General features: G+C 33.1%; 1 pseudogene across 1 annotated transcript in view; it reads right to left on the bottom strand.

The window, feature by feature from the left end:
- Nucleotides 1-2050: 2050 nt before the first annotated feature.
- The window catches only part of LOC143246981 (hemocyte protein-glutamine gamma-glutamyltransferase-like), a 72573-nt pseudogene continuing 48031 nt past the window's right edge, over nt 2051-26592 (bottom strand). The window contains exons 2-15 of the transcript XR_013026288.1: nt 21225-21431; nt 19766-19969; nt 18814-19086; nt 17628-17746; nt 14979-15086; nt 14363-14540; nt 12922-13060; nt 11575-11678; nt 10951-11120; nt 7260-7357; nt 6212-6499; nt 5018-5178; nt 4451-4587; nt 2051-3360 (exon numbers count right to left, since the gene is read on the bottom strand). The product of XR_013026288.1 is annotated as a hemocyte protein-glutamine gamma-glutamyltransferase-like (transcript). The remainder of the gene's footprint in view (nt 3361-4450; nt 4588-5017; nt 5179-6211; nt 6500-7259; nt 7358-10950; nt 11121-11574; nt 11679-12921; nt 13061-14362; nt 14541-14978; nt 15087-17627; nt 17747-18813; nt 19087-19765; nt 19970-21224; nt 21432-26592) is intronic.

Genomic DNA, 26592 nt, shown 5'->3' on the forward strand with positions numbered 1-26592 from the left:
TACATAGTATCTTGTTCAGAACAAGACTCGTAACTTCAGAACGGAAAAACATTTGTGTTTGACATTTGTGCTTTAGATAATATAGAATATTAACAGTGAAAAGATTCGGTTTCTCTGACGCTTTTCTGGTGGTTGTGTTCCTATGTACAGCAATTATCATTTATACAGGCACGCTTGACAGGACGTTTCTTTTAACAGATTTTGACCTATATTGGCATTATCACGTATATACAGTGGACCGGCTACTTCCGGATATTTTTGAAGATACACACAGAGACACGTGTGCAATTTTTTCGTTGCATTGTTTATCATGGTAAATTATTTGAGGGTTTTGCATTTGTTTCACACAATATGAAAATGTACAATAACATTAACGTATTTGTTCGCAAATTGAAATTTCTTCACACACGTGATGACGAGGAACCCACGTAAAGTAAAAGTATCTCAAGATGGGTGGTATTAAAACCTTTATTTTAATAGAAGTTTCCATATCATGCGACAGATAACTCCTGTGCTCATGATATCAAATCTAACTGGTTAGCGTCAAGTTACAGACAACCTGCCGTTATACCGATGACATGTGGGCTCGTGTTGTTTAAACCCAACTAACGGAAGAAAACTAAAGAAAGGACACCTATAGCTAGACTTTGTACATGTAGTTGGTATATGAACTGATTGTATTCTACAAAAAGATGAAATTCGTACATCAACAAATACATAAACAATACATTTATTATACAAGATGCTATGAAGAAACAGTACAGTGTAGTATGTTTGTGACAGTCATTTCTAGGTGCACTAAGATTTGTAAGGTAAACCGTCAGAGAGGAAGTGGAGTCATTTGAGGTATTTTGTTCATACTAGTGATTATTTATTTGAATTACTTAGATTTTCAGTAGTCGTAAGTAGTAGGTAAATATAGCCAGTTTGTTTGAAGTATCGCGCAAAGCTGTTCGAGGGCTATCTGCGCTAGTCGTCTCTAAAATAGCAGTGATACAGTAAAAAGGTAAATTACACCTGCCAAAGACAATCCTTTGACAACTCTTGTCAACGAAACGTAGAATTAAATGTCACATGGTAATCATCTCTATCTGTACCCTCTAGCAGGTAATCTTTGAAACCTTATGGTAGCAGTAGTGAACTTATACCAGGTATAGTCTTTAGATGAATGAATGTTTCCCTTGAGTACAAAGGCGTTCTTATGACTACTATGGTTGTCTTCTTCATTAAGAGATGTGTACTTTAGGAATCACGTTATCATGTACATTTTGATATAAATTTATTGTATAAGAGGAATATCCGATTAGCTTCTATTCTAAATAGAATTTAATATAAAACCTAAATAATCAAGTAGCACAATTTGTTATATGATTAATTAATTTTACTCGAATTTATGATAGTTTCCATTCAGTGTTTAGGGATAACTGGTTTTTATAAACAAAATGGGTTCTTGTAGTTTAAGTACTTAACTTACGACTTCTTATCCAAGAGCCACACCTGAACCTTACGTCTATTTTGGTAATATTCAGCTCGTACGTGTTTCAGTTGAAAATACCAAGTAGCTTAGAGGAATAGTTATTTTACTAGAAATTTTACGTTTCTACCACAGTACTAAGAGGACGTCTGGGTTTCTCCCTTTTATAACGACACTGGTTGTCAGTAGGTATGTTATGAACATGAGCCACGTTCAACCAAGATGAGTACAACCAACTTTCTAGGATTAAAAACAATGGAAACTGTCGAACACTTAAGACATCGGGAAATAAGTATTTGTAGAAAAGGAAGTATTGTTAGTTGTAAATACTTTATGTTTAGGGTTTTCTTGCAGGTCAAGGGTAAAAAGTCCATACTTAGATATGTGATGTGAGCGAAGGAAGAGAAACCCAGATGATAACGTTGTAAGTCAAACATGCTGCTGTGTTATTCTGAAGGTATTATAGTTAAAACTTGTATTGTCCACCTGTCCTGATCTCGTGAAAACAGTTTCGTGGTAGTATTTCTACAGTAATTATTTGTATTATGCATTATGTTTTACGTAAATACAGATAAATAAGTTCAAGAACATAATTTTATTTTGCTCAAAACATTAAATATACAACACGGAAGTTGATACAAGTAAGAAATGAATTTAAAATTACAATATATCAATGACAAACATTAAACAAGATTGTAACCTTTATAAATAACCGTGAGTTTAGTTCTAGAATACAGTCAATGTGTTTATAAGTGTTTATAGATTAAAAAGTTAGTACAAGGGATCATTTTACAATTAAAATACTGTAAACATAAAATACGAAAACATCATTATTACAAGCATTTAGAAAATATAAACTGGTTTTATCATTTCTGAAATAAGTTGAGCAAAGAACTTTAGATATGGTTACGAAGAAAGTAGGAAGCTTGTATTCAGATATAATGGGATACGTTACATTATTTAATAATAACAATGGTTCTTTCCATTGGCACGTAAAATGCCACATGTACTAAAAGACCAAACTGGTTAGCTGTCTTATGAAATAAATATACTTAATGATTTTGACATTAGCTGACATAAACATCTGTAAGTAATAGACAGTTAAGTTTCCTCAATCTTTGTTTAAAGTTCTACAAAATACAAATTATTAAATGCAAAATAAAAAGGTAAAATATTTCGTAATTAAGTTATGAAACTTCAAGACGTTTAATTAATAATGAATAATTTCATCTTTGCCTGGATAAAGTTTAAAATTTAAGTGTTTATTATAACGTTAGTGTCGAATTTTTAGGATGAGTTTAGAAATGATTGATTCTTCATTGTATATAAAGTACCCGTGAAACAATAAAACTTGTAATCTCATACAATGTAACAAAATCGGATAAAGTTAATCATTCAAATAGATCAACCAGGTTAGATACGGACTATTTTATACTAAGTTTTATAAAACATTTAAAAACGTATAGTAATAAGTATATAGAAACACTGGAATTAATGGGTTACGTTAAATATATTTGGAAGAGAAATGAACTGTTTGTAATAATTTTGCTATTGGCGGGTTTATTTTGTAATTAAAATATTTAAATAAGAAAATAGCTTTTAAAAATTTAATTACAAACATGAAATAGCCGGATACACTTAGCCTTACTAAATTTTACAAGAAAAAAAAAACTCAATATTTAATATAAAAGTAAGCGATAATTCAAAAAACGTTCAAGTGTTTCTCTCCACTAGTGGATGAAATCTAGCCTAGAACTTCGACTTGCTTAGATCCAACTACCTGTATCAACTGACGGGAACTGAAGGTAACAACGATCTTTCTTGGACCTGGTTTTTGAGGGATGAGCCGCACAGTGTGGACGGCCACTTCTTCAGGTTGAATATCCCTAAACAAATGTTTGGTTATTAACAACAGTTAACAAAGTGTTGGAAAGTATATATTACACGTTTTGTTACTAAACGTTTAAAGAAACCATTTACATTTGAATGAGGTGATTTGTTGAAATTGACGATCGAATAATTAAAATAATACTTACAGTAGTGGACCATACACACCTGTTAAGGTAACACCATAATGTGTTCCTTCTTTCAAATAGCCTGTTCTTTAAAGATTTATAACGTTATTTATCTAAAGTTTCTAACTGGAAGAGATTTAACAAACATTTTATTTTGGAATTGTTTGTTTGTTTTTGAATTTCGCACAAAGCGAGGGCTATCTGTGCTAGACGTCCCTAATTGAGCAGTGTAAAACTAGAGGGAAGGCAGCTAGTCATCACCACCCACAGCTTGGGCTACTCTTTTACCAACGAATAGTGGGATTGATAGTCACATTATAACGCCCCCCATGGCTGAAATGGTGAACATGCTTGGTGCGACTGGGATTCGAACCCGCGACCCTCAGATTACGAGTCGAACGCCTTAACCCACCTGGCCATGCCGGGCTTTATTTTTGAAATGAGTGTATGAGGTTAAATGTCAAAGACAAAGGTACCCCTAGAGAATTTAACAAATAACTGTTTCAAAATTTAAAATAAAAATAATTTGTTTCCGAACTTGAAGCCAAAATCACGCAGTTCGATTCTCTGCAGCGGACATGTTAGGTTTCAGCTAATAATTGAACAGTTACAATAAGATAAACTGATGATGGTGTTGAATTGTAAGAACTGACATCATGAAGTTCAGTTTGAACATTGTTAAAATTCTCTTCTTTTATCCTATACTCAATAAGTACGATAGATACAATGTGTACAATATGTTTCATAAGATTGGGTTTGGATAATGGTGAAAAACCGTTCTCGAAATATTTCAGTTCACTTTCAGAGATTTGTTTACCGGGTGACAGTTCTAAATGACACCTCCATTTAAAATTTTTATTTATTTTAAAGATGACTATTATATAAAGTAAAGGTTATAATTAACGCTAACTTATTTTATTTGAATTACGTACAGAAAAGGTTTAATTTCAACCAGTCTCACCTGTACTTAGTCCTAAACGGTCCGGTAACTCCTGGGGCTTCTATCGTGAAGAAACAGTTGTCCAGCACACGTTTCAGTGGGTTGGTCAAACTGATTGAAAGAACAAAATAAGTTCCCACCTGCAGGTTTCCACGAATCTGGAAAACAAAACGTATCAACAGATGTTACAGGTCTGCTGTCCAACTGGAACCTAACCATTCAACATCAAGTTATTACGTCATTAATTTATGTTTCAAAATAAGATTGCACCCAAAGCAGTTTGTAACCCTCATTATAACAATTAGTGTTCTGTCCATATCTAAGTTATAATTTAATGAAGGAAAAAGTACATTAAACAACTTCCTATAAATTTGTTAATTCCTTTAAAATTGAGAGGAAGTTCGCTAAACCTTTGTAAACGTTGGTATAATTTGAAAGTTATGTTTATGTATAATTTTGATATTTGACTTAATAATTAAGAAAATAATGTACTATGTATAATTGCTCGGCATTTCACTTGGAATTATGGGCTGAACTTTAGAACTCTGAAAAACAAACGCTCTGTATAATTATTGTGATCCACGTTACCTCGAGTGCTAGATTCGGTTTCTCAACCATGAAATCGTCTTCTTCTGACCACGTCTGTTGGGTCTCCTTCACCGTGGCTATAGCATAAAGCTTGACCATTGCGTAATCAACCAGTTTCTCCAGATATTCATCTGGTGTCACCTCCATAGATAATATTTCTTCTGTTGGTATCAAAAGAAACAGTCAGTGTTAAACTGAATGGTTGTAGTGGAAAGTTTGTTCCTTTTACATGTAAACTGAAGTAAGTTATCAAAGCAAGTGTTAAAAATATACGGATTTGGTAGAAATAAAGTATGAAACATTATAATGTATAATGACCAGTCTTAGTGTAATGTATCCCCTTCATACATGAATTACCAGAACTAAATAAAGTATGAAACATTATAATGTATAATGACCAGTTTTAGTGTAATGTATCCCCTTCATACATGAATTACCAGAACTAAATAAAGTATGAAACATTATAATGTATAATGACCAGTCTTAGTGTAATGTATCCCCTTCATACATGAATTACCAGAACTAAATAAAGTATGAAACATTATAATGTATAATGACCAGTTTTAGTGTAATGTGTCCCCTTCATACATGAATTACCAGAACTAAATAAAGTATGAAACATTATAATGTATAATGACCAGTCTTAGTGTAATGTGTCCCCTTCATACATGAATTACCAGAACTAAATAAAGTATGAAACATTATAATGTATAATGACCAGTTTTAGTGTAATGTGTCCCCTTCATACATGAATTACCAGAACAAAATTGAACATCATGTCATTAAATAAAACCAGTAGTAACAGTAAATTAAGAACTTAAAGTATTAAATTTCACTCGTTTTTGTTACTTGAGATTTGTTGTGTGATATTACGATTAACCAATCTAGGTCTGTACGTCTATCATATCGGATGTCGCTTCATGTCCACATTAAAAAAAAAAAGTTAAGTCACTTCATAGCCCCCTCCCCATGTGGGGCAGTAGTTATTCTATGGACTGTAAATACTAAAATTCTGTGTTCGATCTCCTACGATGAAGAGAGTAATAGTCGTTTCTGGTTTCGCTCGACAACAAAGTTGAAAGAGGTTTACAATAACAGAATAGTTAAGTGATGGAATGTATATTGATGGAGTTCTACCACAATAGAACTGTTTACAGTGGTGAGTTCATAGGGTGAACATCATAACAAACCTACTTTGATGTGGTTGTAGAGAAAAGTTTCCATTTTCCCGTTTTATTTTCCTTCCAGTTATACCTGTGTAGTACACACTACTGGCTGAGAGGACAGCTGACACTGTTCTTGTCTCGCTGCTCTGGTTTTTCACGTTCACTGTCACGTGGAAAGGTTTACCAATCATCACCTTTTCAATGTCCAACAAGTCGAAAGAAACGTCTTCTTTCTCTGGAGATGGAAGGTTGTACGCGTAAGGAACTCTGCTGTGTCTAGCTGCGTTGAGGACAGCCATTCGCTCTTCATCAGTTCCTGTTTATAGATCGTAGAAATACAAGTTGTATATGAATAGTTAGATATGCAACAAAACTTGAAACCTCTTGTAGATTTTAAAGATGAATGTGGGTAAAATAATAATAGAATTGTTCTAAAGAATTTACATTTAAGTTTAAAATATTAGAAGTAAAGTTACATGAAAATAATGAAGTTATATTTAAAAAAAAAAAAACGTAAAACTTGTTTCATTTCATATTTAAAAACTTTATAAAAGCACCCCTGGAACTTTAAAGCTTAAAAAATTTAAAAGTAAGCCTCATACGTGTGCGAGTTTTTAATTTTTGTTTAAAAGTAATGCGGTCATAGAAGTCCCTCTAAACTGTCAGGTAGAGAAAGTGATCTGTTACAGATTAATGTACTAGTTACAACACACTGACTTACAGTACACATGTGAGTTTTAAGTACAAGTCTAGTTTATAGCTACGTTATTTTTTGACCGATATTAAGATATTAGTTGGGGACTCGTGAAGCAAAACCCAAATTGTGCCCAAAAGAACTAGAATTCTGGGATCGGTTATTAGAAATCCTAACGAGTAATGAAACTGAAAGTGGTGTACGAGCGCCCCCTCACTTGGTAATACTTGGACACAAAAGTATATTTAATAAAAAGGTATTTAATGTCTTATTAGTTTACTGTAATTCTGCCCTAAATAATTTCTATAAAATATATTGAAATATTATTGTAATATTACTCATTTATAAGGTTGACATTGTAGTAAGTTAGAGAGTAACTTACCCTCTTTGTTTTTGTACTGGTCTGTGATATCTTCTGCGTCAGCATCTCCAAAGTCATCATCTACTGAGATTTTCTTGGTAAGAATAAGCCGTCCTACTCTGGTTATAGAGAAATAAATATAATGAGAAACAAGTGTTAAGGGAAACAATGAATAATAATTACTTGATTTGGTTATTCATTACTTAGTAAACTAAACCTTGTCTGATTTATATAGATAAGTGATGTGTTCACTTTAAGAAACACAAAAAATACATTACACTTCAATAGCAGACTATAGTTTTGTTTTTATATTCAACGATAGATTTACTTCCTACGTTAACAGTACATTATGAAGTTTTATGAACTTAAGTAGTTAAGGTTATGAACACTATTGAATGGTAGAACTGTTAGAACTCTGTAGGTACTGGGTGTGTTGAAGAATACGATAAACCTGTTTTCACTATCTACTAGTTTGACTTTGGGACGCTCTGGATAGCTGAAAAGCGGCGTATATGGTAGCGCCAAGTAGTTCTTTGTATCTAGTTTATGATTGTTTGTATAGAAGAATATCCAGATGACATTTGTATTGGTTTAATACGGGTGTTTGTGTAATTGCTACATACAGGGTGTTGGTGCAAATAGTCTTCATATAAACCCTTTAAAAGGTGGATTTGTTTTTCATTTTCATCCTTTTATAAAGGATGTTTGGAATGGAACACAAAATGACGACATTTAAAATCACTCCAGTTTCGAAGACAAACAAAACATTTACAAGTTGTGTTTAAGAAACTTCACTTAATTCGGTTTAAATTATTTTCCTCTTCATTTTAGATTATGTTTAAACTGAAACAATAAATATATTAGTGCAAAAATGTTTAAGATAATTACTTTCACTTAATTACAATTTTATCATAGTTTTAATTGTAAAATAAATATTTCAGTGTTTAAACTATGACCGATAGTAGTTTCAGTTTGTATTATTGATACGGTACAAAATCCGTACCGTAACTATATTCAAACTCGGATTTCTTCTCAACCCAAAGTTGTGTAGTACAAATATGGCTATAAATTAAAAACAAAAATCTGACCACATCCACTGGAGACCTTATGAATCAGTGATGTTACATTATGAAACCTAATATTAGTGATAAAATCACCGGTACAGTTTGAAAACAGTAGATACGAACTGGTTGTTACAGATTTACATCTCCCTTAGGTTTGATCATACCAGTTTTAAATGTGCTTTAATGATGAATCATTATATTGGTTATTAATAATATCCCAAACTTATCCTAAATAAGGAATAGGGTGAAAGATCTATGGTTGGAGTCCCGTTGTCTGCCATAGAGTCAGTGGTTTGAGAGTCGTGAGGGTTTTATAAAAACTAGCTGGAATATCCGTGTGTTCGACGAATGAAACAGTTTATAACAACGGATAGGACGTTTATCTTAATACAAAGATAAAAACTGCAATAGGAACTAATAAATATTCTAATGTTGAAAGACACTTTTGAATAATTGTAATAACAATGGTTACGTCGTTTATTTTAATGGTGAAGGATAAATACTTATTGTTATCCCGACATTAGAGGGGATCATCCTGTATCAACACCCTCTTGTTATCCTATGTCATGTTGGTTAATCAAGAGAAGTGGAAGGATACAAGTAACATTTAGACCACCCCTCACTTTAATTAGATTAAAATAATTAAAGTATTGGAGGTGGATCAACTATCGAAGATAGTCGTTTTGTTGCTTTGTGTGACAATTGTAAGAAATAAGGTCATCCTAGATATCCTAGAAATGGATACCTTAATCCTAGAACACTAGCGTGATTAATAAATTATACACCAATAACTTTTACAGGGTCATTGTGACACCACGTTGTCGTTGTAGGGTGAAACTTTGTTGACAAATAAATATTTCGTTACATCTTGTATCACATGTTTACTTCAAACTGTCAAAGTCAAACAGCACAGTACTTTCATTCTGAAACGTATATTCATAAAAAGAGTACGTTTGCGCACGCGCGAGAGTGGATTCTCTCAAGAATATTATTTATTAACAAATTAAATAATGAGTTATACAAGGACAAGACAGACAAGCAACGAACGTGATGAGTTAAATAAGACACATTGGAGGAAAAGAAATGTACAAAACAAAACTGTAAAATGTCAGGTGGCTAAGAGTCAGCCAGCAGCTATTAAAAAGATAATTAGATTTAGACGTACAAATAAAGTTAGAGATAACCAGCTTGAAGATTCATATGGGACAAAGTTTTGTAACTGTCTGGTATCAGACTTAACACTAATGAAGTATTCAGACAGTTCAGTAACACATGACTTAGTCATTAAGTCATTCTGAAAAGTCTTGGACTGTTTAATTTCCATGGGAAATTGGTCAGAATGTTACCTTTTAGAAATATATTGAACTCTGGATTTTAATGGGCGTAGAGGAGTTAACTGACGGCCAGATTGGGTTTAATTACTAGTACGTGTGTTGATTCATGGTCTTCCTCGTGTGGATCACTTTAAAATTAGGAAAAGAAGTGCAGGTGGCAGTTATGAGATTTAGTTATGTTTCTAGTCGACACAAGTTAGAGACAAATGAATAACAAAAACCGGACATAACAGTGACCACATTCATGGCTGCGGAACCATCACTTGTTTTCATTTATAGACTTGTATTTAAAATTGATGAGGTAGATCACGTGCATAGAAATAGATTAACAAGTTGTTCCACCAACCACAACTGTTTGGTGTATTTAACAGAAATACGTCTAACTTACTGTTATGTTGATTAACAACAATCAAGTATAAATTGCTTAACATACAGTTTTTACAGAACCAAAAAGAATAATTATAATGAATATACACGTCATTCACGTGCATTTGTTTTAGTAGAACAGCAGTTAAAGAAACACTTATCTTTCAATGATGGATACTTCAAATGGAATCAGAGACAATTAGGAGTGCGTTAATATAGCGTATTATTTGATCTAACACAAGATAATTGCCACTGGATTACTTATGGCACACAATACATGGTAAATGTAAACCAATCAGTTAATATTACTAAAAGAAATTGTACTTATATAATTACACAATTTAAAACCAATAATACCACAGTTCATCTCTTCAGGCTATTGAAAACCTTAGAACAAAGTCAAAGGAAGTACTTGTAATTAGTATTAAGTATTTATTTAAATTTCCGTCATTTACATACATACACCACATTTTAATACAAATTACATACATACATCTTACAATATTAAAGTTATTTGAAGACAGCTCACCCTGTCAATTCACTTTCGAATCAAACATGTAAACGAACTTTACTAAAACTAAAATAAACAGATTGTTAAACTGTCCTCTAACAACAGTCTCGCAATTGTTTTAAGCAACGGTATCTCTAGGGTAAGTAGCCTGAACACAATAGTTTAGATGTGGACAGAACAAAGACAGAAAGGAGAGGTCCAGAACAATGGGATTCAAGTCTTAGTAAGAACAATATAACAACACGTTGGATTAACTAACTGGACTTCCAACCAAAAGTATCTTGCACTGGTCAGTAATCAATACGTCGGATTGTTTAGATATTTAGAATTGGTAGATTGAAATCTGTTTGGAGTTATTGAACATAACCAAGTTAAAAACAATACTATTGTTATCACTCCTACACTAATTAAATCGGTTTATAATTTAGTATACATACTGATAGCGGTCGCTTTTCATCTTTTTCCAGCCTATTTCACTACTGTCGTCTTCTTGCCAGTATACAATGTCTGCGTTGACTTCGGAAAAAAACGAAAGGAGAGTCATACATGTAACCGATTTCTCCTCTTCGAATAGCAACTATGGAAGCAGGTCCTGTTTGGTACACGCCTGTAAGTAATGATTTGTGAAACTATTTACTATAAAATTAATGTTATTAGAAACACGTGTACTGGCTAAAACGATGAAGATGTTCTTTATATTGCGATGTGGATGTTTGCGTGTATAGTGCATTTATGTTAAATATATGAAAAGTAATCTGATAAAGATTTAATATGTTCCATAGGATATTATGGTAGAGTTGTAAGTTGCAATATGAGTAGACTAGGAACTATTTGAATAAAACTATTAACATCTTAGATCATAGAACCTGCTTCTGAAGAAGTCACACCATGTTGAAATTTCCACATTGAGTTAGGTGAATATTTATCCAAAGTTACAAATACTGGCTTTAAAAAGATGTCTAACGTAATGATTTCAGTCTCTGTTCCACACGTCCTTCAATGTCTGATAACTTAGATGTGAACACATTTTAAAGTATTTGAAAGAAAAATATCCTAATAACCTTCACTGGTCTCCTGTGGTGTACCATCATATGCTTGCCATCCTCCGTACCCTGGAGGTAAATCAGGTCTCGCCATCCAACAGTCATTCCACACATGGAAATTCCTACAAATATGATACAAGCTGGTTAGAAGATCTGCATAAGAAATTCATTATCGTTTATAAATAAATAAACATTAAAAACTGTTACGATCATATGACAAAAATTATCACGTATGGTCACTAAACGTTTTCATGACTAAGAGAATCGTTGACTGTAACTAAGATTCCATCTTCACCTATCACGCACACAGTCCGAATTAGTATCGTATGAAAAACTTCTCAAGAACAGTCCTGAAATTAAAACACTTCGTATTTATATAAGTTTATCGTTAAATTCTTATGCTAACATTTTTGTATAGAATGAAGTGATTATATGTTCACTGACAAGTAATAATGTTTATTTTTAAATTCGCGTAAAGATACACGAGGGCTACCTGCACTAACCGTTCCTAATTTAGAAGATTAGCGTGTGGGATTATTTATTGGTCACAAACCAATCCGAATTCTTGGGCTACTCTTTTACAAACGAATGAGTGACGTAAACTCGCCCTCACGGCTGAAAAGGTGAACATGTTTGGTGACGGAAATTTATAACCCACGAACATAGCTCACGAGTCGAACGCCCTAACAACATTCATATGTAGTGCTCTTTTAGCCCGTGCCTGGGAAGGGTTAATTTGACGTTTTCTCTAAACATTTGCTGCTAAAAACAAAATCTGTAATAAGTTCATTAGCCAAAATAAACTACAAATTAAAAAACACAACTTGGAAGAAAGAACACAAACCAACATGTACAACATCTAAAGATTCTGTTAAAGTTGTTCTGAACGTTTTTTGTTCACGACATAAAACAGAACTGCATATAATTAGTCAAGTTGAAGTTAGTAATGAATCCTGAAGGGCCACGTGGGTATTGGTTTTAAAGAACCCGCTAATTTATACTAATAGCTGAAGTTTTTCTGAACGCAAGATAAAAGCCAGTTTTTATTAATTTTCTATGAACTATTAATTGGGTCACTACTTCTAGAAATGTCAAATATCAATTTGATGAGGGGGGGGGACAACAATCTCAATTGTTATTGTGTACAGTTATTTACTTAGTATTTCTCAAGCATGTAAAACGTAGAATATTAAAAACAGATTTTTATAAAGTATGGTTATTATAAAATGTAGAAATCGATATTGGTTTAATTATCTGAAACTGAAACCCAAAGGAAAGTTGTAATTATAGAATAGTTTATACAAAAGATCAACCAATGACAATCGATGTTACATTATGACGTAACAGTTAAATACAAACGTTTACCAAATTGAATCACTTGTGGCATCCTCAATTTTATCTCCATTTTTGTCGAACCATTTGTCGATGGTCAAGGTGTCGTCTGTGTCATGGGCTGACACAAAGTTGGTCACAGTCCTGCTAGGTAGGCCCAAGGCTCGACATACTACAACGAAATTTCAAAACCTTATTAACAAGACATTGTGAAGAATATAGCAAGAATATTACATTAATATATTATATAATTAGTAAGTTATAGATATTCAGGTTGAGTTAGCTTGATTATAAACACTGGATTCTATAAAAAGGTAATTTAACTATCCTTTAAAAATGTGGATAATTAGATTCTGATATCCATGTCTGATTATTGTTTTAAATAGGATAAAATTAATTCATTAATGGTGTAAATACTTAGGTGTTATAACTCATGATAATTAACACCTATTTCAATGCATCCGATAAGTTTCTGTATCGTACCAGGTCAATGTTTTCAGAAAGTTGATTTTTGTTCATTATGAAATGCACAAGTAAATACTTTATCTAAACTTAAGGTTAAACATTCACTGATAATAAAGATACAAGACAACTTCTCAAAAACGAAAAGTTTTATAAAAACACTTATTGTGGAGTCTCTTGACACCCGAGAACTTAGTGTCATTGATTGGTGTATACAAGTGATTTTAATTACACACTATTTCGAATGAATGTCTACATTAATAATTTCATATATTTGTAGTTCAAGAGTTAATAAGTACTCGCTGAAAGTAGCAAATAAGATTGAGCGAAATTCACAAAGTTACAGGAGAGCCATTTTAGTTATCCGTTGGTAATTTAACAGTGTAACACGAGATAGAAGGCAACTACCGCCACCACGACTGAAATGACGGGCATGTAGAGGGATTCAAAACCGCGAACCTTAGATCAGTAGTCGAGTGCTTTAAATACCACGCTATGCCGGGTTGTATAATTTTGATATTTACCGTTCGTTGTCTTCTGAAGATGAGTTATGTATTGCTTTGATAAAAGAACTCGCGGGCGTTATTGCAAGTACGATTCATCTAAGTACATGTTTTCAACATGAAAACTTTATATTCATGAAGAAACCAACACATTGAAACTTGTTTTACTGGGTGTTTGCATAACAATGACTCAACTTGCAATTCAATTCAAAAGAGTGGGTGACCACTAACTAGACAGAAAAACATGTGGTTGTTGTCGTCTAAATGTTTGTGTTCTCAAAATACAATGCTAGAAACTATTCAAACGTTTTACAATGAAGAGTTATTTTGTTTGTTCTCAACAATTAAGAAGTGACGTCATTTAGAAAAGTTTCAAACAATTAGAAAACTTGTTTATGTTGTTACATATACGATATTTACCACAAGTAATTTTATGCGAACACAATTTTTTGTGTATTTACAAAACGACTCTTTAGACGGACTTTTCTTGTAATTATATTTTTACTAACCAGTATTTGCTACGCCAGCAAACACCCAGCACTGTCCGTATTTCACTGGAACTCCTCCAGTTTTCAGGTATTTCTCCAAGATCGCAGAACTTCCGGTCCACATCCAAGGTGCAACACCATCATCATAAGGTTCTTGCCATCTTCCTTCTAGAACCCCTCTGTCGTCTATGTCGTTTATCTCAATTAAAAACACAATTGTCATTAGATATTAAAATCTAACTGTTTACTTTTCACAGAATATTGCTCACTACTGGTGGTAGTGTAACTCATTAATGGTTATTGGTATGGGTGCGATCAAATTATTACTTGAAACAAAAAGTCCTTTTATTAGTCCTAAGTTCGCTTAGAGACCAATCTATTTCCTTTGAAATGTAGGACGTTTCTCATTGTGTGTTTCTCGTGAGCAACTGGCGTTTCAAAAAGATTCATTCCAGAAACGTAATGTTATGTATTAAAGACGTAGCGTGAGGTTTAATCACATCAGGCGTTAGGCTAAAGTCACTAGTTACGTGTAATAAAATATAGGTAAGATTTGTAATGTACGTTTGATTATGAAGCTGTAATTTCCAAATAATGTTCGTAGACATTTCATGATGCTAAGTTAATTTTAACTTACCATAGCTGATATAGCTCGGACTACTTTTATTGGGTTGGACCTAGCAGTGTAGTCAAGTCCAGAACGTTCCAAGATCAACATACAGGCTGGAAGCACTGAATCTGTAAACTGGATTAAACACATTGCTGTAGTCAGAGTTATTTACTGTAAACATTTATGTGTTAAATAATACATTAAAAATGGCTATACGTACTAAACATATCTTAATACACTAAATCAAACACCTGTTGTGAACACATCTGTTGATTTAAAAATCACATTCAAAGTAAACATTTATACACCGTAATTTACTGCTGTTAATGATTTCTGACCAAAACATTCTAGGGTGTGAACGGTTTAACATTCTAATTCATGTTCTATGATATATAACAAGACGATACACAACTCGTATAAGTTCTCTAATAAATATGGAAGTCATTTCTCAGAAATAAATCTAAGGCTTCTTAATATCAACGTATCCGTTGTTAACAGTAGACTATACGATGATTTAAGGTTCAGTTATAATGTTGCCCTCTGCTCTACTTTGATAAAGAGTAGACACCAATAATAGAAATCTTAAGATACGTTTTATATATTAGATGTGTTTTGAATAAATGCAACATAGTCATGTGTGATACCAATTAATGTTGTGGTAGTACAGATTGTATTACTATATTTTAACGTAGTTTTGAGTTACATAATTACTGATGAGATAAATTGATTGGTGCGTAACAGGTTATTACGATACAAAATATTCACATCATAAAGAAGTTTTCAAATTATGAATGTAAACATTCCAAGAAGGGTATATTAACACCCATGTTTCGTAATAATTGAAAACATATGTGGATCAACTGAGGGCACCAGGACCGTCCAAAAAAAAAAAAAAAATGCTCTAAGAATTCCAACCACAACTGTAGTACGAGGTATTTTAAAATAAGTGATAATAAACAAAGAAATTGGTAAAAGCACTCCGTGTGTCCCAGAAAACGCGTTTAAGGATGATTTTCGCTTAGTAAGGTGTACAGAATATATTCAGGACATACTTGTCCAATTATCGAGCACCTTGAGCATGTGACAACGAGAAAGTATAAGTAATTAGTTTATTTATCAAATTTCAAGGTGGGTTCGCCAATGACTAGGTGATAAATCGAAGTTAATAATTGTGTCTTGCAAGGTTATAAATAGCATTCAGAACGTGCTTTAAGCTATTAACAAAGATGTTACCCGTTAGGTATACATGTGAGAGGTAATTAATACAAGGAGGTTAGACGTTGACGATTAGGTTTAAAAATTTTAATAAACTACATTTTCACGATGACATTAGTAACTTAATTAGGTTTAAGTGGTTTTTAGGGTATACAAAGTTCAAAATTAAATACTTAGTTATTTTCTATGTAAATTTAAATGAATAACTATAAAAAGGTTTATCAATAATATGGAGTGTTGTATTGTTAATTAATACCTCGGTGAAGTTTAATACAAAGTTCTAATTTCTGTTCCTGAAAAAGTGATCGTGTTCAGTGGTCACAGAGAAACGTATGAAACACAATTAGGTATTCCTGCTTACAGTTGTTGCTGCTACACAACGTGTTTAATTTTAGGTTTTAATTAGTTTCAAAAAGTTAAAAATTGTGTTTTTGTATCTGGTATTGTAGATTGTATACCACCTTTCTAAACAATTATGTCAGACTTGAAATGTTGAAAAATATTCCAGTATTTAGTTTTTATAGCTTGAGGTATTTTCTTTGACGTCACTTAATGAAAATAGTCATTTCTTATTTTAATAAGTAAATAAATGAATACCAGGAGGACAAGACGTGGGGTCATTATCATGGAAAGTTCAAGTCATTAAACGTCTTCAGAATGATTATTGTTAAATAAAATTCAGTGGTCCAGTTTACATCTTGGACTAAACAATGAAAGATTAGAAAACCTCAAAAATATTATATAAATGCTGAATAAGTGTGACCACCTTTTGTCTGTATTCGTGTACATGTGAACGAGGACTACATGACAGATTTATTAAGTACGTATTGTTTTAGTATTATGAATGATACTGATGATAAATATCCATTTATTAGACAAAGTTAAATAGGTTGAATAATTTTATATTAATAAACTGAGTTACTTAGCATTTGTATGTTGTTTACGAAAGTGAGAAATTACCTGGCATGGTGGGTTATTGCAATCCTAACTTCACAGTTCGCTACAGAAGAGCCCTCTGTGTGTTAACCAAGTAAGTGAAGTAGCTACATTTAACAAACGTGTCCGAGACCTTACCATGGAAAAAATCATGTAAATAAATACACAACTTTTTCCATGGCAAGGTCTCGGACATTTGTTTATATTCTGAAGTAGCTACATATAATATATTCTGCATGATATAGTAGCCTAGAGGCTCCATCTTTGGCATTTATTAGTGCACGTTTTATTATTTTAAAGTTAAACCATAACATTATAAAAAAACTACAGTGGCGCATGGAAAATGTTAAGCTATATTGAGACGAAGTTAAATTAGGATAAAAAGTAAAAATAAAAATGGAGACTTGTCATATAAGAGACAAACTATCAAGTTCGTCTTTCAGTTCACTAACACGAATCGATAACATTGGTATACTGGATTTAAATTACGGAAGTTAATTACATTAAGTAATAAACTAGGGTCACCTGTCCATAAATCCATCTTCGTCCAACCGGTTGTTTGAAGGAACCAGTGAATATCTTTCCTACATCATTCAGAACATATTCCTTTCTCCATTGTTCATCCTCCATATACACTGAATCCTCTGTATGGATATGTTAATTATGTATTGTAACAATCTTTAGTAAGTGATTTATATAACACTTACTTTCTTCAGTAATAAATTAACCAATGGATCAGATTGTTTCTCAAAAGTTGTTCTAAGCTACCTGTGATTTTTTTAAGGTAAACCTTTTATTTTGTAGACGTGGACTAAAGACTAACACGTGAGATCCTCAGTTAAGTACAAATCACAAGTTGATTAAGTGAGGGTGACAATTTTATAAAAATAAGTTTTAAAAAGGTATTTTAAATAAGACTATTGACAAAATACAACTGTTGTTCATCACGCACTATGATGTAGGGTCACCCAGTCGATAGCTTCCATCTACGTTTCACCATACAACAGTGGTTTGTTTTGAGTTTTGTCTAAAGCTACACGATAGAGCTATCTGCATTAGTCGTCCCTAATTTTGCAGTGATAAACAAAGGAGGAAGGCGGCTAGCCATTACGCTAACTCTTATGGATACTCTTACCAGCTAAGTGGAAGCAATCATCACATCATAACGCCCCCATAATTGGAAGGGCGAGATTATTTAGGGGCACAAATCAATCTATGGATGCGCAGATTACAAGTTATTCGTTATAACCACCAAGTTATGTTACATAGGTATAAAAACACGATGGTTAAACACACTAAGCTATCAGACTCATTACTTTAGGTACCATTTCACCCATCAAATGTTAAAACTGGATCCATCTTCCATTTTAAGAGCCAGTCATAGTCCAGTGGCTGGAGTGGCGAGCTACTGACCGAATGTTATGACGCACGAGGTATGATACTATTAAAAATTTTCCGCGCGTTTCAATTGAAAAACATAATTGTATTGGTTAATTTTACTACACTGTTAGAAGTGAAGAAATGGGCGTGGCGTATTGTTGGTAGATTACCTCCTTTTGTTGTACTTCCGAATTACAAATGTTTTTGCCTAAATATTAGAGGCGATTTTCGAGAAGTTATTTTAGTAACTATTACAAATTTCTGTCCCAAGTATGTGTACAAAACACTGAGGTCTTCAATCAGATCATTTTATTTAGAAACACATACCTACCTGTACACCATGGATTAAACAGAACGTACACATTTTCTTTACATTCATGTGTGACTGGAGACAAGGTTGGTTCTTCTGATGTCAGCTGGGATACAATTTTCATTTTCCAAACTCCAACTGCAACAGTAGCAGGAAGCTGTATTTGAAGAGTGATCACAGCGCCATCGTGGTGGTGTAGTCGAACGTCCCAATAGGCTTTATCCTTAGTAAACGTATTGCTGTCAGACACGAGCAAGATTACCAAAGTGCCTTTAGTTATTAGTGGCTGTGGCCCTAAAACAGAATATACACCGTTATACAACAATATGTTATAATCTGACACAATATGGCAAAAGTATTTTATGGTTTCCCTACGAGTCTCGAAGTACGATCCTTTAATGGTTTACAAGTATCTGAAAGGATACGTTGAAATATTTGGACATCACAGAGATGACTAAGAATTACAACAATAACTAGTTATAGAACCAATTTTAATAAAATATCTCAGGGTGGGAAAACAATCATGAAGTATGAATTATATACAGAAACATACTGGGTTCTCTGTTGTTACAAAAAGCCATCCCTCATCAGGAGAATGTCACCTTCAGTAACTTACAAAACATTGTCACCAGTGGTATTATAGTTACACAATGGGCTATATGCATTCTCTAGCTTAAAGAATCGAACCACAGCTTTTAGCCTAACGTCTGTAAGGTTACAGGTAACTCATCGAATAATATGAGTATTTAAACAATTGTTTTATTCCAAACAGAGTTTCTTATTAAATCCGCATGGGTAATACTAACACTGACCATAAATCTTAGATTACAAAAACATTAACACAAAAGACACTTACATCGCTTAGGGTCGAACGACTTTGTAATTTAGTCAAAGTTGGAATATCGTCAGTTGGAAAATAAGTTTTAACTTCATATCTTATAGTTATACAAATGAAGAGGTTTTTACAACTTACCAAAACACATTTCCAGCTTCAGGCGGTCTTGCTGTGGATTGTAGTTTCTTTTAAATCGAATTGCTAAGTAAAAAGGCTGACCACGACGAAGAATCACGGCAGGTTTGACACCTTCCACAAGATCATACATGGAAGTGTTATGTTCGCGAGCGTTGTCCCTTGCGTACAGTTCCACATTATCCACTTCAATTGCGGATGGACCTCCTAAGATTCGAAAAGAAACAGTTCTAGTAATAAAACTAGTTGCTTGATAATCGTGTATTTAATGTCGTTGGTTTTTACTTACGTTGTTTGAACAAACCTGCGTGTCTTTATTAAGAAATCACAAACAATATTGTATATTTTGAGGAATATATTCAAGTTTTTGAAATTGAAAGTAAGGAAGTCATTTCAAAAAGTTTATTGTGATGGGAGGTCCAATACAAGTGACGTCACATACCACGCCCACCACTCGCTTGTGGTGTACACAGATAATTCGTGTAGAAGTGTTAAATATCCAATAAACATCTTACAGAAGACGTCATTAGGAACATCATTGAAAGCAATTGAGTAAATTTATATTCACCCACTTCCAAGTGACGAAAGTGGTTTAGGGTTATCGTAATTATGAAACTGTTTAGGTATTAAAAATAATTTTGCATATATAAGTTATCTACATATTTCGACCGCTACTGTATTTATTTATACCAACTGTTTGGACATTTAATAAAGTAAATAACGAAAGTAAGGTTGAAACACTTTAGGTTTAGCTTCCGTTAAATAACAAAAAAAGATTTACTTTTGGTCCTAATTCAGTGTCTTAATGTTTAAAAATGTTTGTCTTGGAAGAAGTTACTTTGAAGTAATAAAACATTGACTTTGTAATACTATTAAAAACGGACACTTTGGATTTGCTTCTTTGCTTGGGTGTAACTTTTTAGAAGCACACTGGTCGTTTTAGTAAAACTATGTGGTTAAAGAAATGAACAAGCTACCCCATCACTAGAAAATTAAACGTTGTCCATGTCAAAGGTCAAGAAATACGTAACAAGGTAGAAATGTTCAGTCTTAATAATTACAATTCACGGATAAATAGGTCTTTTACGGAGAAAGACTAGAAAACAGATAATGTAAGGTGTGGTCTTAAGTAATATTATCACGAGGGTGCTAATTAGAGCACCTCTGGTTATCACACTCACACCCCTAACAATGTCACTTAAGTTAGGATACCACCCAAACACAAGATAAATAAATTAACTACTATTAGTTATAGGATCATATTTATAACAATGAACCAGTATCGATCATTAGAGTTCAGGAATTTCAGTCACCAACTGTTTACATTTAATCGTATCTCTGTCCCAAAATTGTTTATATAAGGTATTTAAATAGATCACATGTTACTTCACGTGCACGATGTTTGACAACAGGAAAACGCTTACAACACAGTATTAAACAAAACTGAAACCTAGTCGCTCACTTTCAAGTTCTTCTAGTTCCATTCTTTCCCGTCGCTTCTTCTCGTACTCTTCTCGTAATTTCTCCAAGAGATCTCGTATATAGTCGTTGTACCGTTCCGAGCTGTACCTGGAAGTACTTCTTCCATTACTGGTAATCATACTACCAGGTATGGAACCCGGGTTAGCACGTGTTCTTCCTAAACTATACATTATTCCTTCTTGTTAAACTGAAAAAATTAAAACAAATTAAAGAACTTTTGTAACAAGAATCTCTTAAAATTACTTCTATATGTTGAATATTTAAACAATTAGGATTTTGTTAGAGGAGGAACAGTTCTAAGTAGCCTTATTAATAAACCTTTTATTATGAAAAGCAAGCAGGTTATTAAAGAAAGTCTAACTTTATTTATTTGACATGATGACATCAAGAAGGTTTGATTAGGACAAAACGTTATGACACAACACTACATTATTAGTTTTTGTACTAATAGTATTTCTGATGGACATTGCTGACCTGTCCATCTGAACAGTGAAGTTTCAAATCTTGCGTTCCGCCGCGAAGAGAAAGATAGAAGAAGAAAACAGAAGCGTTTCACAGATGTCAGTTCTAGAAGCTAACAGTAAAGTGTAACCAACGTTCATAGATTTAACATCATCTTGTGGATGATTCAGTTAAATTGCTGGGCTTTACGAGCGAGAATCCATAGTTTCTTTAAGGCCATGTGCAAGTTAAAAGATTGACCCCTAAATCCCACTATTCTGCTACGAGACACGAGTAACCAAACGTTGCTATTGGGATGATGACTGAATAGCCTACCAGTTCATTAGGTTCAATTCACAAGTCACGGTGTATGATAAGAAATGTAGTTTTGTATTTAAGTATTAAAGAAAAACAAATGATACTGGAAGTGGTATTAATGTGATTACTGTAACAAATATTTGTTATGATAAACTGAAGGGACATGTAATTATAGTTCATATCTTGTTATGTTTACAATATTCACCAATATTGAGGTTTCACAGGAACAGGAGTGAAGATAATGTAATGCGATTATAGACAAGGGACCACTTGAGTAAATTGAAACTTTTAAGGCTGTTCTTGTACACTTACAGTACAGAAACAAGTTTAAATTCAACTCCACTTATTTACCGTGAAATTATCTTACGAAGCGTCATTATTTCAGATAACTTAATCGATAAGCAAGTCACAATATTAGAGAAATAAACGCAAAACTCTAGCTTTATCAAGTGGTTAAAATAAGTACTCTCGTTCTGTTATCTTCAGAATATATCGAAGTAAAACATGTTTACTCCATAGATTATCTGGATAATAAAGATTATCCACCTTTTATATCCTCATACAATAATCCTTATAGTTCTTGTATCACTCCTCTTAACCTCTGCAATAAATTTTCATTACCCTTACTATTACACTTTTTGACTTGTAATGAATGTATTGACCAATATATCCAGTGGTGTTAAAAATAACTACAAACCACTGACTCAATGGCTTGCCCATCACTATACCAATACAAAGTGATTACCATACAATAATTTTCGTGGGGTTTCAAATAAAGTAATAGACTAACTAAACTTAAAGAACTGACAGGATTACACTTTGTAATATTCATCCTACTTTCAAAATGCACGTCAAAAGTTGACAGGGAAATTATGAACCACTTCTGTGGGGAAGCCCAAATAAAAGAGATTTGTAAAATAATCTGTTGAAATAAGATAAAATAAACATCAATTGATAAAGAGAAAATTGCCCGGTTATAATATATTTTACTTAGATGTTGTAATCCAAGTATGGATGTGATGTACTTAGGTTTCCTAAGAAACTTTTAGCAAGGTGTCTGAACGATTAGTTTAGGTAATTCACACGTTTGTACGTGTAGAAAAACTTTTAATACATTTGATTGTAGGAAGTTTAGGTGGGAATAGGAAATGATAGCTGTTAATGGAACCTAATCAAACAAGATTAGGTCAGAGGTCTGTGGTTTCTTTTTCATATTTTGAGAGGAATATTAGTACGGTCGTGTCGTAATTAAAACATCAGGTATTAGGATGATACTAATGTTTATAACAGCAGTAAGATGTGTTGAAATATTGAAAACTTTGTTTGGGAATATACTCAGTAACTCGCAATCTTAAAACGATCCAAGTTATTATAAAATTTGGATGCTGCGTTTAACAAATGGGAAACTTATCAGCACTGCAGAAGAGGATCATGGAAACATTATGGTTGAAATCTTACTTATTCGTATACGTTTATGATAACTTACCAAAACGTTAGTATAACGGATATATATCGTCAAACATTCATTTTGCATTACACTGTAGTTCAACATTTAATACTGAAATTATTTTAGGTTTACACTATCTTTAATGTTTGAGGTGCGATTTTACGAGATTTAATATATTTTATTCTAACCCTAGTTGTAAGAGAATGTGAAAAGTATTACTAGCGTGTTTTTGCATATTTTGAAATTACATTAGTGTTACCAGGTATTGAAGATACAGCCAATAATTGATCAAGTTACAATTTCTTAGCTTCCGATTGGAAGAAAAATTACGCAATTTTGAGAAAAGTGATAAGAAAAATATTTTAAGTGTGTATTTAAAATCCTGTTAAAAGATCTATAGGCGTGTGGAGCGTGTTGTAGAACCCTGCTTAGTTTGTAAAACTATCATTTGTCAGGTGCAGAAGTTTGATCTTCCTTGTCCCCCTCCCAAGAGACGCACAAGACAAAGGCTGTTATTAAAATATTACAATACTGTCATTTGATCCTTCAACATTGAACACCTGTAAGTGGAGTATTACGTTTTCATTTGATATATTAGTTGAAATAAATACTGCGAGGCAGAAGAAACTTGTATTGTTTACTAACTATTGGTAAGAACGTTAGTTGTTTCTCTCTCGTACACCTAAGAGAGAGACGTTGAAATTTCCTGGTGGTAACAGGAAGTCCGAGAGACTATTACCATCAGGTTGTTGACGTTTAGAGGTTCTGTGTACGCAGCTGGTTGTTACCAGCATCTGTACGTTTCTTAAGCAGCTGTACGTGTTTTGGAATGTGTGGTTTTAAGAAAACCATGTTTATTCACGCTGTGGTTTTGAACGATTGTTTGCTCGTTAAGTCATTCCACAGTTACGGAGCTAACTTTACCATACTTGGACCGAGTGGCGTCCTTATGTATACGGTTCAGCTCTCCAGCTGAGTCGGTCAGACGGTACACAAGCATGGCTTACACGTGCCCAGATAGGTATTTAAATATGGAGATAGATTTAGCTTTACACGGTTACTGAGCTTGAATATTGTAGCAGGATTTCAGTTTGGATCACTTATGAACCCTCACGATATAAATTTTGTAAATTTCATATTTTCACTTGTAAAATGTGTCAAAGTTTAACACAAGAGATCAGGCACAATATGATAGTGTGGTTTGTCAGGGTAATAGAGCATGCTAACATTCACCCTGCATGTTTTCGTATGTAATATTCGACAGAGAAAGAACTTTCTCCATTAATCATGTTTGGACCTATGAACCCCATAGCGGAACGTGCTAATTTTACAACAAGTCTGTTTAATGTGGTTATTTACGATCCATGTTAGTTCCGTTTTAGTTCTTAATGTAGTAATGTCTATAAAGATTATCATTCTATCATGTTACACACACGTTACTTGTGTCGTGTCCATGTTCAGACAGATTATCATTCTATCATGTTACACACACATTACTTTTTCACCGTTAAGAGTTTCAGATCAGAGTATGAACGTTAAGTCAGTCATTTTTAGTTTACCTCTACTAGAATGTATAATTTGAATATCTTTTTGTACATAATTTCTCAGATTTATCATTAACATGAATTTTAATTACAATTTGTTTACGAATATTTTAGCTCCATCATTTCAGTTATTTTAAATCAAGTGTACAAAGTTTTTACCAGTTATGGCCTCTTTCTAGACATGTAAGAGTTGCACAACTAACAAACAGACCAGAGCGTGGGTCAGCGCTTTGCGTGCCCAGACTTTGAATTTAAACAGTTTGTTATTCGGGTTGTATTACTGGAGAGTCAGTAAGGGTACAAACACTGAGAGCTACAAGTCCGTGAGTGTGTTAAGTTACACTATGAAGCTACACAGATAAATCTTTAAATATTCAGTAAATGATCAGAATAAGAAACATGCTTATTTTAAATGATTGGTAACAAAGCACGCCCTGGTGATTGAAATTGAAAACAAATATATATTTACTAGTGAAAACAAAAACACCTCTTCAGATTATTTTCCGGAGTTTACAACACTTGAAATGTTTACTTGTGTTGAGGTCGTTACCTCAGAACAAAATGTGTTAAGAATATACAAATGAAACACCTACTTGTGTTACCAGTAATAACACATCAATATCATTAGTATAATGACTTTTGAACTCTTCCAAATTTCGCTAAAACGACTTTGGTTCACGTGTATGGTTTAAACCGTTACACATTGAGAAATTTATGGCGTTGTAAGAACTCCACACAAAATGGGGTTAATTAAGACTTCAAATTAAATTAAAACTGAATTTGTGAATCTGTTTAAAACATGACATCAACAAACAGACCCGTTGGGAACAAGTTAAAATTTGAGTTGTTTTGAGCTGGGGGCTACTCTTACCAAAATTCGATTAACACTTGCATGTTCCTCGTTAGTGAAAGGGCGAGTATGTTTAGTAAAACGGTTTGGAACCCGCGACAAAATAAACACCAGGTCTTGCAGGGACTATTTAAAATTTGATCGTACATATGAAAGTTGGAGGTCAGGGTTTTGGAATTTGATATACAGATTTATATTAAAATTAGAATGAACACAACAATGGTAGTTTACAGGATTAGTTAAAATGTAATTGGCAGCCCCTACTCATGGATAGAATTCAGAATGTACCGATTTGTTTAAAAGTTTTACAACATAACAGGTTGTTACAAAACATGCAACGTTAGGCCTAGTCGTATTCCATTAATTTAAATCAAGTGATATACTCATGGTATTTCACTGAAAGTCATTTCAAACATTGAAACACTAGTGTACACTCAAATCTTAATACGATGGTTTGTGTTGAAAAAACAGTAAGCTCGTCCAATATAAAGTATTACAAGTAGCTAGTTACAAGTATTGGTTTCTGATTCACGAAATAAATAAATGTATTTGCTACATTTTAATATAGTGATATATAATTAATATATTTTAACTGCTTGTTTTGGAGCAAAGCCACAGACTATACACTGTGTTCACCAAGCTGTATCGAATAATGTATTTTAATGGCAGAAGCGTCTGGCCATACCTATGTCCTACTGGGAGATTGGCTTTAACTAATGATACTACAGTTGAATCAAATTGTATTCAT

This window comes from Tachypleus tridentatus, chromosome 3, assembly GCF_004210375.1.
Source record: "Tachypleus tridentatus isolate NWPU-2018 chromosome 3, ASM421037v1, whole genome shotgun sequence".
NCBI classification, from domain to species: domain Eukaryota; kingdom Metazoa; phylum Arthropoda; class Merostomata; order Xiphosura; family Limulidae; genus Tachypleus; species Tachypleus tridentatus.